The 14,447-nt window shown below is 32.7% G+C and overlaps 1 pseudogene; it reads right to left on the bottom strand.

Moving 5' to 3' along the window:
- Nucleotides 1-10,912: 10,912 nt before the first annotated feature.
- LOC137360484 (uncharacterized) lies at nt 10,913-12,948 on the bottom strand (annotated as a pseudogene).
- Nucleotides 12,949-14,447: the final 1,499 nt, after the last annotated feature.

Genomic DNA, 14,447 nt, shown 5'->3' with positions numbered 1-14,447 from the left:
ATGTCATCATGAATTCAAAGGGGATAATATTCCAGTTAATTGTTAAATTAGATGTCATCACTAATACACATGGGATACTATTCCAGTTAATTGTTAAATTAGATGTCATCACGAATTCAAATGGGATAATATTCCAGTTAATTGTTAAATTAGATGTTATCACTAATACACAGGTGATAATATTCCAGTTAATTGTTCAGTTAGATGTCATCATAATACACAGGTGATAATATTCCAGTTAATTGTTAAATTAGATGTCATCAATAATACACAGGTGACAATATTCCAGTTAATTGTTCAATTAGATGTCATCACTAATACACAGGTGATAATATTCCAGTTAATTGTTCAATTAGATGTCATCACTAATACACAGGGGATAATATTCCAGTTAATTGTTCAATTAGATGTCATCACGAATTCAAAGGGGATAATATTCCAGTTAATTGTTAAATTAGATGTCATCACTAATACACAGGTGATAATATTCCAGTTAATTGTTAAATTAGATGTCATCACTAATACACAGGTGATAATATTCCAGTTAATTGTTAAATTAGATATCATCACTAATACACAGGTGATAATATTCCAGTTAATTGTTAAATTAGATATCATCACTAATACACAGGTGATAATATTCCAGTTAGTTGTTCAATGAGATGTCATCACTAATACACAGGTGATAATATTCCAGGTAATTGTTCAATTAGATGTCATCACGAATTCGAAGGGGATAATATTCCAGTTAATTGTTAAATTAGATGTCATCACTAATACACAGGTGATAATATTCCAGTTAATTGTTCAATTAGATGTCATCACTAATACACAGGTGATAATATTCCAGTTAATTGTTAAATTTGATGTCTTCACTAATACACAGGTGATAATTCTCCAGTTAATTGTTAAATTAGATGTCATCACTAATACACAGGTGATAATATTCCAGTTAATTGTGCAATTAGATGTCATCACTAATACACAGGGGATAATATTCCAGTTAACTGTTAAATTAGATGTCATGACGAATTCAAAGGGGATAATATTCTGGTTAATTGTTCAATTAGATGTCATCACGAATACTCAGGGGATAATATTCCAGTTAATTGTTAAATTAGATGTCATCACGAATACTCAGTGGATAATATTCCAGTTAATTGTTAAATTAGATGTCATCACTCATACACATGTGATAATATTCCACTTAATTGTTAAATTAGATGTCTTCACTAATACACAGGTGATAATTCTCCAGTTAATTGTTAAATTAGATGTCATCACTAATACACAGGTGATAATATTCCAGTTAATTGTGCAATTAGATGTCATCACTAATACACAGGTGATAATATTCCAGTTAATTGTTAAATTAGATGTCATCACTAATACACAGGTGATAATATTCCAGTTAATTGTTAAATTAGATGTCATCACGAATTCAAAGGGGATAATATTCTGTTTAATTGTTAAATTAGATGTCATCACTAATACACAGGTGATAATATTGCAGTTAATTGTTCAATGAGATGTCATCACTAATACACAGGTGATAATATTCCAGGTAATTGTTCAATTAGATGTCATCACGAATTCAAAGGGGATAATATTCCGGTTAATTGTTAAATTAGATGTCATCACTAATACACAGGTGATAATATTCCAGTTAATTGTTCAATTAGATGTCATCACTAATACACATTGTATAATATTCCAGTTAATTGTTAAATTTGATGTCATCACTAATACACAGGTGATAATATTCCAGTTAATTTTTCAATTAGATGTCATCACTAATACAAAGGGGATAATATTCCAGTTAATTGTTCAATTAGATGTCATCATTAATACACAGGGGATAATATTCCAGTTAATTGTTAAATTAGATGTCATCACGAATTCAAAGGGGATAATATTCCAGTTAATTGTTAAATTAGATGTCATCACTAATACACAGGTGATAATATTCCAGTTAATTGTTCAATTAGATGTCATCACGAATACACAGGTGATAATATTCCAGGTAATTGTTCAATTAGATGTCATCACTAATTCGAAGGGGATAATATTCCAGTTAATTGTTAAATTAGATGTCATCACTAATACACAGGTGATAATATTCCAGTTAATTGTTCAATTAGATGTCATCACTAATACACAGGTGATAATATTCCAGTTAATAGTTAAATTAAATGTCATCACTAATACACAGGTGATAATATTCCAGTTAATTGTTCAATTAGATGTCATCACTAATACACAGGTGATAATATTCCAGGTAATTGTTCAATTAGATGTCATCACTAATTCGAAGGGGATAATATTCCAGTTAATTGTTAAATTAAATTTCATCACTAATACACAGGTGTTAATATTCCAGTTAATTGTTAAATTAGATGTCATCACGAATTCAAAGGGGATAATATTCCAGTTAATTGTTAAATTTGATGTCATCACGAATACACAGGTGATAATATTCCAGTTAATTGTTAAATTAGATGTCTTCACGAATTCAAAGGGGATAATATTCCAGTTAATTGTTAAATTAGATGTCATCACTAATACACAGTTGATAATATTCCAGTTAATAGTTAAATTAAATGTCATCACTAATACACAGGTGATAATATTCCAGTTAATTGTTCAATTAGATGTCATCACTAATACACAGGTGATAATATTCCAGTTAATTGTTCAATTAGATGTCTTCATTATTACACAGGGGATAATATTCCAGTTAATTGATCAATTAGATGTCATCACTAATTCAAAGGGGATAATATTCCAGTTAATTGTTAAATTAGATGTCATCACTAATAACAGGTGATAATATTCCAGTTAATTGTTCATTTAGATGTCATCACTAATACACAGGTGATAATATTCCAGTTAATTGTTCAATTAGATGTCATCACGAATACACAGGTGATAATATTCCAGTTAATTGTTAAATTAGATGTCATCACTAATACACAGGGGATAATATTCCAGTTAATTGTTAAATTAGATGTCATCATGAATTCAAAGGGGATAATATTCCAGTTAATTGTTAAATTAGATGTCATCACTAATACACAGGGGATAATATTCCAGTTAATTGTTAAATTAGATGTCATCACGAATTCAAATGGGATAATATTCCAGTTAATTGTTAAATTAGATGTCATCACTAATACACAGGTGATAATATTCCAGTTAATTGTTAAATTAGATATCATCACTAATACACAGGTGATAATATTCCAGTTAATTGTTAAATTAGATATCATCACTAATACACAGGTGATAATATTCCAGTTAGTTGTTCAATGAGATGTCATCACTAATACACAGGTGATAATATTCCAGGTAATTGTTCAATTAGATGTCATCACGAATTCAAAGGGGATAATATTCCAGTTAATTGTTAAATTAGATGTCATCACTAATACACAGGTGATAATATTCCAGTTAATTGTTCAATTAGATGTCATCACTAATACACAGGTGATAATATTCCAGTTAATTGTTAAATTTGATGTCATCACTAATACACAGGTGATAATTCTCCAGTTAATTGTTAAATTAGATGTCATCACTAATACACAGGTGATAATATTCCAGTTAATTGTGCAATTAGATGTCATCACTAATACACAGGGGATAATATTCCAGTTAACTGTTAAATTAGATGTCATCACGAATTCAAAGGGGATAATATTCTGGTTAATTGTTCAATTAGATGTCATCACGAATACTCAGGGGATAATATTCCAGTTAATTGTTAAATTAGATGTCATCACGAATACTCAGTGGATAATATTCCAGTTAATTGTTAAATTAGATGTCATCACTCATACACATGTGATAATATTCCAGTTAATTGTTAAATTAGATGTCATCACTAATACACAGGTGATAATATTCCAGTTAATTGTTAAATTAGATGTCATCACTAATACACAGGTGATAATATTCCAGTTAATTGTTAAATTAGATGTCATCACGAATTCAAAGGGGATAATATTCTGTTTAATTGTTAAATTAGATGTCATCACTAATACACAGGTGATAATATTGCAGTTAATTGTTCAATGAGATGTCATCACTAATACACAGGTGATAATATTCCAGGTAATTGTTCAATTAGATGTCATCACGAATTCAAAGGGGATAATATTCCGGTTAATTGTTAAATTAGATGTCATCACTAATACACAGGTGATAATATTCCAGTTAATTGTTCAATTAGATGTCATCACTAATACACATTGTATAATATTCCAGTTAATTGTTAAATTTGATGTCATCACTAATACACAGGTGATAATATTCCAGTTAATTTTTCAATTAGATGTCATCACTAATACAAAGGTGATAATATTCCAGTTAATTGTTCAATTAGATGTCATCATTAATACACAGGGGATAATATTCCAGTTAATTGTTAAATTAGATGTCATCACGAATTCAAAGGGGATAATATTCCAGTTAATTGTTAAATTAGATGTCATCACTAATACACAGGTGATAATATTCCAGTTAATTGTTCAATTAGATGTCATCACGAATACACAGGTGATAATATTCCAGGTAATTGTTCAATTAGATGTCATCACTAATTCGAAGGGGATAATATTCCAGTTAATTGTTAAATTAGATGTCATCACTAATACACAGGTGATAATATTCCAGTTAATTGTTCAATTAGATGTCATCACTAATACACAGGTGATAATATTCCAGTTAATTGTTAAATTCGATGTCATCACTAATACACAGGGGATAATGTTCCAGTTAATTGTTAAATTAGATGTCATCACTAATACACAGGGGATAATATTCCAGTTAATTGTTCAATTAGATGTCATCACTAATACACAGGTGATAATATTCCAGTTAATTGTTCAATTAGATGTCTTCATTAATACACAGGGGATAATATTCCAGTTAATTGATCAATTAGATGTCATCACTAATTCAAAGGGGATAATATTCCAGTTAATTGTTAAATTAGATGTCATCACTAATAACAGGTGATAATATTCCAGTTAATTGTTCATTTAGATGTCATCACTAATACACAGGTGATAATATTCCAGTTAATTGTTCAATTAGATGTCATCACGAATACACAGGTGATAATATTCCAGTTAATTGTTAAATTAGATGTCATCACTAATACACAGGGGATAATATTCCAGTTAATTGTTAAATTAGATGTCATCATGAATTCAAAGGGGATAATATTCCAGTTAATTGTTAAATTAGATGTCATCATTAATACACAGGGGATAATATTCCAGTTAATTGTTAAATTAGATGTCATCACGAATTCAAATGGGATAATATTCCAGTTAATTGTTAAATTAGATGTTATCACTAATACACAGGTGATAATATTCCAGTTAATTGTTCAGTTAGATGTCATCATAATACACAGGTGATAATATTCCAGTTAATTGTTAAATTAGATGTCATCAATAATACACAGGTGACAATATTCCAGTTAATTGTTCAATTAGATGTCATCACTAATACACAGGTGATAATATTCCAGTTAATTGTTCAATTAGATGTCATCACTAATACACAGGGGATAATATTCCAGTTAATTGTTCAATTAGATGTCATCACGAATTCAAAGGGGATAATATTCCAGTTAATTGTTAAATTAGATGTCATCACTAATACACAGGTGATAATATTCCAGTTAATTGTTAAATTAGATGTCATCACTAATACACAGGTGATAATATTCCAGTTAATTGTTAAATTAGATATCATCACTAATACACAGGTGATAATATTCCAGTTAATTGTTAAATTAGATATCATCACTAATACACAGGTGATAATATTCCAGTTAGTTGTTCAATGAGATGTCATCACTAATACACAGGTGATAATATTCCAGGCAATTGTTCAATTAGATGTCATCACGAATTCAAAGGGGATAATATTCCAGTTAATTGTTAAATTAGATGTCATCACTAATACACAGGTGATAATATTCCAGTTAATTGTTCAATTAGATGTCATCACTAATACACAGGTGATAATATTCCAGTTAATTGTTAAATTTGATGTCATCACTAATACACAGGTGATAATTCTCCAGTTAATTGTTAAATTAGATGTCATCACTAATACACAGGTGATAATATTCCAGTTAATTGTGCAATTAGATGTCATCACTAATACACAGGGGATAATATTCCAGTTAACTGTTAAATTAGATGTCATCACGAATTCAAAGGGGATAATATTCTGGTTAATTGTTCAATTAGATGTCATCACGAATACTCAGGGGATAATATTCCAGTTAATTGTTAAATTAGATGTCATCACGAATACTCAGTGGATAATATTCCAGTTAATTGTTAAATTAGATGTCATCACTCATACACATGTGATAATATTCCAGTTAATTGTTAAATTAGATGTCATCACTAATACACAGGTGATAATATTCCAGTTAATTGTTAAATTAGATGTCATCACTAATACACAGGTGATAATATTCCAGTTAATTGTTAAATTAGATGTCATCACGAATTCAAAGGGGATAATATTCTGTTTAATTGTTAAATTAGATGTCATCACTAATACACAGGTGATAATATTGCAGTTAATTGTTCAATGAGATGTCATCACTAATACACAGGTGATAATATTCCAGGTAATTGTTCAATTAGATGTCATCACGAATTCAAAGGGGATAATATTCCGGTTAATTGTTAAATTAGATGTCATCACTAATACACAGGTGATAATATTCCAGTTAATTGTTCAATTAGATGTCATCACTAATACACATTGTATAATATTCCAGTTAATTGTTAAATTTGATGTCATCACTAATACACAGGTGATAATATTCCAGTTAATTTTTCAATTAGATGTCATCACTAATACAAAGGTGATAATATTCCAGTTAATTGTTCAATTAGATGTCATCATTAATACACAGGGGATAATATTCCAGTTAATTGTTAAATTAGATGTCATCACGAATTCAAAGGGGATAATATTCCAGTTAATTGTTAAATTAGATGTCATCACTAATACACAGGTGATAATATTCCAGTTAATTGTTCAATTAGATGTCATCACGAATACACAGGTGATAATATTCCAGGTAATTGTTCAATTAGATGTCATCACTAATTCGAAGGGGATAATATTCCAGTTAATTGTTAAATTAGATGTCATCACTAATACACAGGTGATAATATTCCAGTTAATTGTTCAATTAGATGTCATCACTAATACACAGGTGATAATATTCCAGTTAATTGTTAAATTCGATGTCATCACTAATACACAGGGGTTAATGTTCCAGTTAATTGTTAAATTAGATGTCATCACTAATACACAGGGGATAATATTCCAGTTAATTGTTAAATTAGATGTCATCACTAATAAACAGGTGATAATATTCCAGTTAATTGTTAAATTAGATGTCATCACTAATACACAGGTGACAATATTCCAGTTAATTGTTAAATTAGATGTCATCACGAATTCATAGGGGATTATATTCTGGTTAATTGTTAAATTAGATGTCATCACTCATACACAGGTGATAATATTCCAGCTAATTGTTCAATTAGATGTCATCACGAATTCAAAGGGGATAATATTCCAGTTAATTGTTCAATTAGATGTCATCACTAATAGACAGGTGATAATATTCCAGTTAATTGTTAAATTAGATGTCATCACTAATACACAGGTGATAATATTCCAGTTAATTTGTAAATTAGATGTCATCACTAATACAGAGTGGATAATATTCCAGTTAATTGTTAAAATCGATGTCATCACTAATGCACAGGTGTTAATATTCCAGTTAATTGTTAAATTAGATGTTATCACTAATACACAGGTGATAATATTCCAGTTAATTGTTCAGTTAGATGTCATCATAATACACAGGTGATAATATTCCAGTTAATTGTTAAATTAGATGTCATCAATAATACACAGGTGACAATATTCCAGTTAATTGTTCAATTAGATGTCATCACTAATACACAGGTGATAATATTCCAGTTAATTGTTCAATTAGATGTCATCACTAATACACAGGGGATAATATTCCAGTTAATTGTTCAATTAGATGTCATCACGAATTCAAAGGGGATAATATTCCAGTTAATTGTTAAATTAGATGTCATCACTAATACACAGGTGATAATATTCCAGTTAATTGTTAAATTAGATGTCATCACTAATACACAGGTGATAATATTCCAGTTAATTGTTAAATTAGATATCATCACTAATACACAGGTGATAATATTCCAGTTAATTGTTAAATTAGATATCATCACTAATACACAGGTGATAATATTCCAGTTAGTTGTTCAATGAGATGTCATCACTAATACACAGGTGATAATATTCCAGGCAATTGTTCAATTAGATGTCATCACGAATTCAAAGGGGATAATATTCCAGTTAATTGTTAAATTAGATGTCATCACTAATACACAGGTGATAATATTCCAGTTAATTGTTCAATTAGATGTCATCACTAATACACAGGTGATAATATTCCAGTTAATTGTTAAATTTGATGTCATCACTAATACACAGGTGATAATTCTCCAGTTAATTGTTAAATTAGATGTCATCACTAATACACAGGTGATAATATTCCAGTTAATTGTGCAATTAGATGTCATCACTAATACACAGGGGATAATATTCCAGTTAACTGTTAAATTAGATGTCATCACGAATTCAAAGGGGATAATATTCTGGTTAATTGTTCAATTAGATGTCATCACGAATACTCAGGGGATAATATTCCAGTTAATTGTTAAATTAGATGTCATCACGAATACTCAGTGGATAATATTCCAGTTAATTGTTAAATTAGATGTCATCACTCATACACATGTGATAATATTCCAGTTAATTGTTAAATTAGATGTCATCACTAATACACAGGTGATAATATTCCAGTTAATTGTTAAATTAGATGTCATCACTAATACACAGGTGATAATATTCCAGTTAATTGTTAAATTAGATGTCATCACGAATTCAAAGGGGATAATATTCTGTTTAATTGTTAAATTAGATGTCATCACTAATACACAGGTGATAATATTGCAGTTAATTGTTCAATGAGATGTCATCACTAATACACAGGTGATAATATTCCAGGTAATTGTTCAATTAGATGTCATCACGAATTCAAAGGGGATAATATTCCGGTTAATTGTTAAATTAGATGTCATCACTAATACACAGGTGATAATATTCCAGTTAATTGTTCAATTAGATGTCATCACTAATACACATTGTATAATATTCCAGTTAATTGTTAAATTTGATGTCATCACTAATACACAGGTGATAATATTCCAGTTAATTTTTCAATTAGATGTCATCACTAATACAAAGGTGATAATATTCCAGTTAATTGTTCAATTAGATGTCATCATTAATACACAGGGGATAATATTCCAGTTAATTGTTAAATTAGATGTCATCACGAATTCAAAGGGGATAATATTCCAGTTAATTGTTAAATTAGATGTCATCACTAATACACAGGTGATAATATTCCAGTTAATTGTTCAATTAGATGTCATCACGAATACACAGGTGATAATATTCCAGGTAATTGTTCAATTAGATGTCATCACTAATTCGAAGGGGATAATATTCCAGTTAATTGTTAAATTAGATGTCATCACTAATACACAGGTGATAATATTCCAGTTAATTGTTCAATTAGATGTCATCACTAATACACAGGTGATAATATTCCAGTTAATTGTTAAATTCGATGTCATCACTAATACACAGGGGATAATGTTCCAGTTAATTGTTAAATTAGATGTCATCACTAATACACAGGGGATAATATTCCAGTTAATTGTTAAATTAGATGTCATCACTAATAAACAGGTGATAATATTCCAGTTAATTGTTAAATTAGATGTCATCACTAATACACAGGTGACAATATTCCAGTTAATTGTTAAATTAGATGTCATCACGAATTCATAGGGGATTATATTCTGGTTAATTGTTAAATTAGATGTCATCACTCATACACAGGTGATAATATTCCAGCTAATTGTTCAATTAGATGTCATCACGAATTCAAAGGGGATAATATTCCAGTTAATTGTTCAATTAGATGTCATCACTAATAGACAGGTGATAATATTCCAGTTAATTGTTAAATTAGATGTCATCACTAATACACAGGTGATAATATTCCAGTTAATTTGTAAATTAGATGTCATCACTAATACAGAGTGGATAATATTCCAGTTAATTGTTAAAATCGATGTCATCACTAATGCACAGGTGTTAATATTCCAGTTAATTGTGTGAGAAACGTATCCCACTTGATAATAATTTACACCAAGTCAAACTCTGAAGAAGTAAGTTTATTTAACGGTCTTGCAAGGTCGGGTGTCCTACAAGCAGGCACACCGATCAACATATTCAGTTCATCTTTATACAATACAAATCCATTTGTCCACGCCTTTATTTTACATTATTGGTTATAACGTATTATGACACTAACCTATCCTATGGTTGCTACAGTCTCCTCCTCTGTTTACGTCTCCCCTACTCTAACTTTCTAGCCCCTAACTCTTGTTTTTGTTTTACCTTATTTGGCTCTCCATTATGTGTTTTAACTTGCAGCTGTCAGCCTTTATCTTAGTGGGGCAGTTTCTTATTCACTACATCCGTTGTTCTAACTCTTGCTGTTTCTCTGTTATCTGCCTAAGCACAATTTTTAAGTGATGTACTGTCCAAAGGTCTACACTTACATACCCTTATCAATTCTTTGTCATTGATGTACTGTCTTAAGGTCTCCACATACCCTTATAAGTTCTCTTCGTCAGTGATGTACTGTCTTAAGGTCTCCACTGACATATCCTTATCAGTTCTCTTTTTCAGTGATTTCATTATGTTGTGCACAAATGACTTCTTGGTATCTTTCCACAAGCTGTAGAAACAACATTACAGTATTTGTTATTCTCACAATTCCCCCTTTTCTTTTACTTAATCCTTGTTGTTTTCTACATACTGCGGAGGGTTCTCATATGTCCTCTCAAATCCTCTGAGCATTATTTCAGCCGCCTTTTCAATGTCTGTATCTCCGTTGATACTATCCACTTTGTCATTACCTAACAGGTATATACTTTCTTCCTGGCCTCTTTGTATTGACATCTGCTTCGTCAAAGCTGTCTCAATCAATCGCTATGTCAGCCCTCTTACACAAGGAATAATACAAAACCCGATGGCTATTAGTATTCCGACAACCATGATCAGGGAGGTAAAAACCGAGATTATCATGCCTTTCCATTTTCCAAACCAGGATTCAAGCCACCCCGTCAGGGAAGTGTCTGCTCCTGAATTTTCAGCCATCTCTTCTGCTAAAGTTGTTAACCCTTGCAGTGCTCGGGTGATTGAACTATCGGGTGCTGTATTATTTGGGATAAATGTGCAACATTTCCCTCCTAACATTATACACACACCTCCTTTTTCTGCTAAGATCATATCTAGAGCCAGTCGATTTTCCCAAGCCATTCTACTAGTGGCATCTAATTGTTCAGCTATACCTTTTACCGCATCTCTAGTATAATTTATAAATCTTTGTTGGTTGTAATAAATATAATTTATCCAATCTACATTTTTGTTAATACTGACCCACCTAAACAAAGACTCGAAACCGGCGGTTATTTGGTTTCGGGCCTTGAATTCATCAGGTACCCCTCTTGGGACCCCTATGGAATCCAAGTACACCTGGTCTTCAAATGAGTTCGCTATCGCTTCCCTTTTACCCCTTTCCCTCGTTATTATCTTTTGTTTCTCAAATGCCAAGGTGAATGGTATTGCCAATTGAACAATTGCGCACGTCCCCTTCCACTGGGTGGGTAAGGTCTGTCTCAGGATTTTTCCTCCGCAATACCACCATAAATCCGCTCTGGGAACATTCAATGATGAGTAGTTCCCTCCCCTGACTCTTCCAGTTACATCCCCAGTCTCTATGCATGACTTCAACTCTCCCATATTTCTGGTTAGCTCCGCAGCGTGTCGACGTACGCATGATGTGTGATTCACACTGGTGACTAAAAATGAAGGGGGAGTCCTTGAATCTTCTTTCTCTAGGGGAGGGAACATTATTGACAAGGATTGGCAAGTTTGAATACCCCAAGCCGTCTTACCCTGATATAGGGCTAACATGCATTCCATGCCCTTTCGGTCACGCTCCCACTCCAGCGGGAAAGGTACTACTTGAGCTATCGGTCTACCAGATGCACAAGCATAGCAATTGTTTTTGTTCAAACTTTTTACAGTATATTTTATCCATTCTACCCAGGCATTTGTGTCCCCGTACCCGGTTTCTATCTCAATTGTCTTTCTCAAGTCTTTTACCTCTATTATTTTTACTATGTTAGGATCATTATGAGAGGTCCCTTTTAGTTTGTTAGATGGTTTACCAGTCTTATCTATTGTTACCTGAAAACAACATTTTAATTCACCTTTCTTTTTCCCTTCTCTAACTGTTACTCCAAACACCTTGTTGTCTAATTGGAAGTTGATACTTTTGATTTGTCGTTCTTCTGTTATTGAGCCATTCCAATGGCGTTGGACGGATATTCCACCAGTCGTTTCTGTCCACTCGGTTCTTTTTATTGTCAAATATATAGGGTTGCATTCCTTATCTGGACAATCTGGGCCTGGTTTTATGGGGCTCTGGTGAATGGATATAATCGGTGGGAGTGGGTCTCCTGTTCGTAGTCCATCTCCATAATAATGGAGGGACTCCACATAATAATTTCTTTGGTGATGTATGCCCCCACATGGGATTAGGAAACATAAATCTACTTCTACCACCTGAGGGTCCTGGCTCTTGGGGATTTCAATTTGGGTAACCCATGGAATCTGTGTACCATTGTCCCCGTCAGTTCCGTCCCACATTGTTATTTTTCCCATTACTGGGATAACTAATGCTACATACAAAAACATCCAACCCATTTTAATCTGGTTCTGTTTTCCTGGCTGCTTTCGAAAAGAAAGAGAGAGAGAAAAAGCACACAATATTACAGACAGTATTTCCGCGCTCGCGCCACTATAAAAAAAAGTTCGTTACTCAAAGTCTTTTTAGCTTTATTTTCAATGGTTCTTCGGTTAATTCGGTTGTCCAAGTTCCTTCCTCGGCCGGGGGTTGTACCGGCCCCTTGATTCTCGTGTAGTGGGTCCAACCTCTTTCTGCTGTTCTTATGGCTGTTTCAGTGGTTAGGAGAGTCTGGTATGGTCCCTCCCAGTTCGGTTGTAGTTTCGTCTCTTTCCACGATTTCACCAGAACCCAATCTCCTGGTTGGATCTTGTGCACTGCAAATTCGAGAGGTGGGGTCTGTGCTAACAGGCCTTGCTTCCTGAGGAATGACAATGAGGAAGACAACGCCAGTATATAGTTCTTGAGAAACAAATCTTTAGTTTCTAAGGTTGGCATCTCGCCCCTGGTTCCCATATAGGGTAATCCGAATAGCATTTCATAGGGGGACAGTCCCACATCTTTTCTAGGGGCTGTCCGAATTCTGAGTATCGCTATAGGTAAACATTTGGTCCAGGGTAACCTTGTTTCAAGTATCAGTTTGGACAGGTGTTTCTGTGAGGTCTGATTCATTCTTTCCACCCGCCCTGAAGAGGGAGGGTGCCAAGGGGTATGGAAGTCCCATTGGATTCCCAATCCCCTAACTATTTCTTGTAATAGCTTCGAGGTAAAATGACTTCCTTGGTCCGAATCTATGTTTTCTACAATTCCGTATCGGGGAATTATTTGTTCCAACATTACTTTAGACGCTCCTCCGGATGTAGCTGCAGTCATGGGATAAGCTTCCACCCACCCTGTCAAATGGTCTACTAAAACTAGAATGTATTTTAGTTTCCCTACGGGGGTTAATTCGGTAAAATCTACCTGTATACTTTAGAATGGTCTCAGACTCGGTTGTCTCCCTCCCAACACTCTTTTTCTCAAAGACTGTTTGTTTATCTTTTTTCAAATTAAACATCCTTCGCAAACCTGTTTGGCAATAGTATAAATCCCTTTACATCCATATTTTCTTAAAACCAAATCGCACATTGCTTGGGTTCCCCAATAACTTCCTTGGTGTAGATTAGTCATTATTTCACTCATGATGGGTTTATTCACTACTTCCCTACCATCAGGTAGGATCCATTTCCCGCTAGGTATTTCGTGGGCCCCCACTTCACTAATTCCTCTTTCTGAGCTTCTGTAAAAATAGGGTTTACTGAGGGTCCGATTAAAGCTGGGGTCAGGATGTTTATTGGTATTGGCTGAGGGTTCAAAGCTGCTTCCTTTGCTATTTCATCTGCCAATCGGTTCCCTTTTGCTTCAAATGTTTCATTTTTCTGGTGCCCGTTTATATGGACCACTGCAATTTCTTTTGGCAATA

Source organism: Heterodontus francisci, unplaced genomic scaffold (genome assembly GCF_036365525.1).
Source record: "Heterodontus francisci isolate sHetFra1 unplaced genomic scaffold, sHetFra1.hap1 HAP1_SCAFFOLD_185, whole genome shotgun sequence".
NCBI classification, from domain to species: domain Eukaryota; kingdom Metazoa; phylum Chordata; class Chondrichthyes; order Heterodontiformes; family Heterodontidae; genus Heterodontus; species Heterodontus francisci.
The sequence above is the reverse complement of the archived record's forward strand: the minus strand, read 5'-3'. Positions and strand labels throughout refer to the sequence as shown.